The sequence below is a fragment of the Carassius gibelio genome, chromosome B10 (genome assembly GCF_023724105.1).
Source record: "Carassius gibelio isolate Cgi1373 ecotype wild population from Czech Republic chromosome B10, carGib1.2-hapl.c, whole genome shotgun sequence".
Lineage (NCBI taxonomy): Eukaryota > Metazoa > Chordata > Actinopteri > Cypriniformes > Cyprinidae > Carassius > Carassius gibelio.
Genome location: NC_068405.1, coordinates 13,856,314 through 13,861,830, shown reverse-complemented (window position 1 = coordinate 13,861,830; position 5,517 = coordinate 13,856,314). Strand labels below are relative to the sequence as shown.

The window sequence follows — 5,517 nt, the reverse complement described above, 5'->3', positions numbered from 1 at the left end:
ACAGTAAAAAATACATTGCGAAGCAAAGAAGAAACTGGCAACATGCTGAAAGACAAGACAGAGCAGGTTACATTAGTTATGAAACAAAGTCTTAGCTTTAAAAAAAAAAATTGTTTTCAAACAATAAATACTGTTTTGTGGCTCTTTAAAGGTACAATTTGTAAGATATTTGCAGTAAAATATCCAAAAACCAATAGGCTAGTGTTATATATTTTGTCCAGCTGATTTCTAACAATATCTCTAATGTTTTCAACTACTTGCAAATCATGAGAAAATTCTCACTCTAAACAGTGACACGGGGCAGTGCAGTCGCCTGTCAATGACGTTAGTTACCCTTTGTTACTGTCTTTACTGTAGAAGCCACATGACAACAGTGTCATGGACAAATGCGGAAGTAATGTCCCCCAAACCAATAGTTTGCTTCAAGCAGTTCCTTATTTACTTCTTATTGCACGTTTTATGGTGGATTGTGTTACTTATTTATGGAACATAATTACTGTTTACCGTCTGCCGCTGGTTCTGTTGACAGTGACAGCTCCCATAAACGTAAGCGTACGGGCCAAACAAACGACCCAAGAGGAGTTTGGTACAAGAGGAGAGAAAGAGCGAGGATTAATATCTGTGCATTTTCTAGACGGAGAGAGCTTCGTGACAAACTTCAACTAGAAAAAGATGCCAATCTTGCTTGTGTTTTACTCGACAGGTGAGTTGTTTTGATTCATATCTTTACAGAAAACGTATGCTATTATAACGATTAACAAGATTAGTATTATGGGGCATACACGCCAAACGCGGGGCTTCGCATCTCTAGACCCGCGCGAGGACGCATCTAATCCATCATCTGATCGCGTCTTTGCATTGATTTTGTATGTAATCTTCTCGCGCAAATCATTGAACTCGCGTTTGCTATGTATGCCCAATTATTGTGTTTGAATGTACATAGGTGTATTTGTTGAACAAGTGGTAATCATTTTCAGATCGATTGATGGCCGTCAGCGGTTGGGTAGAAGACAACAAATCCCATCATTCCACGTTCCTTCTTAGTGTAATAACGCAATTGTTATTGTTTTGGTAGTGTGCCCTGTAGTGGCAGGTCCTACAACCTGTACCTTTAATGTGTTGTGACAGATCACTGCATTGCCTCAGTCGAATGGCACAAGAACTTATCATATTTTCATATTTACTTAAAGCATGATATAACCATGAATGAACATCAAGAAGGTATTTTATTTCATCCTCAGAAAGACATCAGTGCACACCATTTTTTTTTTTTTCCAGTTTAAGTCCACCAAAATTAATCTATTCTCCTGTCTGATTTGTTTGTCAGACAAAATGGCAGATGCAGTGTTATGATTGGTCAGATTGCCTGTCAGGCAAGCTCCCTGAGAAGGCTCATTTAGTATATACAACTTATTTTGATGCTATTTTCATTAGAAATGATTCAGTGTAACATTGTCAGTTTGATGAAAAACTGATATACAAGTCTGATCAAACAAAAAAAAAGTTCTAAGCCTTTTGAACTTGCATATTGTAAAAACATAATTTTGGGGTTTATAGAAGTTTACTTATTCTATCTATTAATCTGTCGTGTAGTACACATCCTTGTATATTATCATAAGTAAAAATAGAAAGAAAGAGCAAGGCATTAGCAATCACCATTGAGTTGTTGAGTTCTCACTATAGAAAGACTGTCCATGTAATGAGTGTGTCACTTTGGATTAAAACATCTAGTAAACAACTGCAAAAAGATTTAATATTGCCTCAGGGTGACACTATGCAGTACAAGGTTAAGCAAACACAAACAGACACACTCTGTCCCACACGTTGCACAAGAGGGTGTGACAAAAAAGGGATCATCAAGCGCTTAGGACAAACTTTAGATGTCACCTTTTATGACCTTGTCTTTCCAAAATTGCAAAGGAGGTTATTGGGCTTGTGAAAATGTGAAAATGTAATTGCCAACCCGTAAACAGGAAATGCTGTTTGGCCACAGACAGGCACTGATGTAAACCGGCTTCTCATGAAATGTCACATGCATGCATGAATAAGCAAAACACTCAAACACACACACACACACACACACACAAAATTGCCCTGGGTTCCAGCACCGCTGCCGTCAAATGTTGATCTGAATCTTTCACGACATGATAAAAGCTTCTTCCTCAACTTCTATGCTAATCCATTTCCTGCTTAGAAATAATTTTGCACCCCTGCTCCTTTAGCCTAATGATTATAGAGGCATAATTTATGTCTTAAAGGTGTGGACGCGACACTCAAAGTTGCTGTTTGTTCTTAACGAGAGTGCTGAAGAACATTTCAGCAATCTCATGGAGCAGATCATGAGGGTGTGCTTTAATTAAGCAGTTTGAAACAATGGTCTGGCTAGGTTTAAGCTTCAAACCCAAAGGGGTGGCTCATTAGTTACCACTATTGTGTCCTTAAAGAAAGCCACTTAACCTGACAAGTGAATTGTAAGTTGCTTTGGATAAAAGCATCTAATCAATGTTTACCTACTTATAGCTGTGTCAGCATATGCTTGTTTTCATCACTTTTCTTCACTGATATTTAAAAAAAATGTTTTTTTCTTATATACTATTTTGATATCATTGGTTATTTCTAATTAGTCTTTATTTTTATAATTTTATTTTATACTTTTATTATGTTACACTCAGATTTCATTTTATTTTTATATTTATTTTTATTCAGTTTCTTGTGTGCTTTTCTCAGTTTTATTTTTGTTTTAGGTTTAGTAATTTTAGTACTTAAACTTAGTTTATTTAAATTAGTTGCCAAGGCAACATTTCAAATTATCATCTAATATTTATACCTTATTTCATAAAGTAAAATACATTTTTTATAGTTTTAGGGTTTTATGAGATTTATGAGAAGAATGATTTTGAACCAGTTAGATTTCACTGTGTGCAGAGCATTAAATGTATAGTTAACATTCTTTCTATGGAACATACAATATATTTTGAGAGATGTTTTTTGTCTATACAGTGGAATGCTCAATAATCACCAACATTCTTCCAAATATCTTCTTTTGTGTTCCACAGGAAAAACTATTTCTGGTTTGGAATGACATTATGGTGAGTAAATCATGACTGAATTTTAATTTTGGATGAACCATGAAGTTGCAATGTCAAATTGAATAAACACATTGATAGTACTAAACAATGAAGTGTTATAATATCATGCATTAACTTGTTATTTTTAGACTGTTCCAAATAGCTTCTGGGCTCAATGTGTGCCTGCACGTTTTCATATATATATATATATATATATATATATATATATATGTGCGTGTGTGTGTGTGTGTGTGCCCTCTCAAACTAACCAAGTGAAAAAGTGTGAAACTGCGGCCTGAAATCATAAACCTCACTTCCTCCAGCGACTTTAAATCCTTTTGCAAACCGTGACCTCACAAACCCAAACAAAGACCCAGAGCTCTAACAGGCCTGGAACACCCGTAAGAGTGCATGCAAAACCACAGGTGCATCAGCACACCATCTGCACCACAATAAAATAATAAGCACACACTTATGTTCTTAGCTGGGTTCTTCTGGAGAGAAGAATCTGCTTTTAATGACAGAGCATTTGTTCTGGTTGTGTGGCAGGTTCTTAAAAGGCAGATATCCTGAAGGACAGAGTAAATTACTGTGTATCTGTGTGGGCTGCCAACTGTCAGCTCAGCTTGTTGCCAATGACCTTGGGATACTATTGTTGTTCCTTTGACTAGGCTTGAGTAATTGCACTCAAAGCTTGTAAGGAAGGACAGTGTGTTGGGAGGGGGACTTTTGAAGACCAAAAACATAAATCAGTTTCAATCAAGATATGTAGAGTTGAGTGCAGGTGAGAGACAGAGAGATAAATGTGCTTGTAAGAACAGTGTAAGTACAGTGTTGTTGTGGGTAACAAAAAGAAATAATAAAATAATAATGATAATAATAATAAATCGAACATTTTAACTAACTAAATAAATTAGTGTTTTCATTGTGTTACAAAGTAAAACAAATTTAACGTCATTAAACATATTTAAATTATTTACATTTTGGGAAGTCATAGCCTAATGGTTAGAGAGTTGGACTTGTAACCTAAAGGTTGTGGGTTCGAGCCTCATACCGCGAGGCATTGAAGGTTGGGGGAGTGAATGTACTACCTTCAATATCATGACTGAGGTTCCCTTGAGCAAGGCACCAAACCCCAAACTGCTCTTTGGTCTGTATTCACCTCTGTCTGTGCATCTTAGATGGGATGAATGCAGAGTATTTATGAAAAAGTGAAAAGGGTCAAAAGCATTAACTTTAGAGCGATAAAATACTAAAACTAATATAAATATTAGATCAAGTGAAGCTAAATTTTTTTTTAAAAAATAAGAAATAAAAAAACTGAAAAGATGATTTTAAAATAAAATGTAAAAATGTAAGATAAACAAAACAAAAATAGGCATGATTGAGACCATATTTTGAGATCAATTCAGATGGCTTTTTCTTTTCTTTTTTTGCATAATATATTCAACCGTTTAAGCATTTAATTTGCTTTTTTTAAATGGTCTAAGAAGTGTTTTGGTTCATACTGAGCTCTCTGACTTTTACTTGTGCAAAAGTGAAGACAGTTTGAGACAATCGGGATCTTGCATGAAAATAAATATATTGTGATATTATTGAGGTCTTTTCTCTTTAAAAGTTTTCATTTGCTCTCAGTTTAACCTTATTGCAGTCTGGGAAAATGAACAAGAGAGCAATGTCCTTTCTGCCTCCTATCCTCTGTGAGGGTTGAAGACTCCCATTTTAAATTGCCGTCTGTTAACAAAAAGATAATACTATGGTGGTACCATGCTGCTTTCAAATAGAAATAGCATCAAAGCTCTGTAGTATTTACATGATACTCCATGGTACAAAGGAAACATAGTAGGCTGCTAAAATGATACATTTTTATAAGTTAGTATCCTTACTGTTCCTGCCTCTGTGTGTTTCTCACAAGCTATTTATTAAAACCGCACAATAAAAATGTCTCTGGGATGCCCTTGTGCAGTAATCACCCTGTTTTGCCCTTGTGTCATACGGCAACAGACACACATATCTCACAGTCACTTTCTCCCTCGTCTCTCTCTCTCTCTCCCTCGTCTCTCTCTCTCTCTCTCTCTCTCTCTCTCTCTCTCTCTCTCTCGCTCTCTCTCTCTAAGCAAAGAGAAAGTGCAAAGCCATTACGTGACGCAAAGACCTTGGAATATGAACGAGAGACTTCTTTAAACCGTGTTTATCTGAGACGGGCCATGATTGGAGGTCGGACGGAGGCTATGACGGAATCGAAATGGTGAAGATGATGGTCCTATTTTCCTTCACATGCCCCTGGAAGCCTATGGCAGCTCAGAGTAATCTCTTGTCAGGTTAATGACTGAGCAAGCGCTTGCCGAATTGAAGAACACTGGGTGCCGTTACCTTAGTTTTTTTTGAACACCTGTTCTATCATCTAAATCCTCTCTGTCATGCACAAGTTTGATAGTGTGAAACAAAA

At 36.3% G+C, this 5,517-nt stretch overlaps 1 long non-coding RNA gene across 1 annotated transcript; it reads left to right on the top strand.

Annotated features, from left to right (window-relative positions):
- Positions 1–454: 454 nt before the first annotated feature.
- Positions 455–3,175, top strand: LOC127966216 (uncharacterized). Its single transcript, XR_008155569.1, has 3 exons — positions 455–546; positions 635–703; positions 3,057–3,175. It is a non-coding gene; the product is annotated as an uncharacterized LOC127966216 (long non-coding RNA).
- Positions 3,176–5,517: the final 2,342 nt, after the last annotated feature.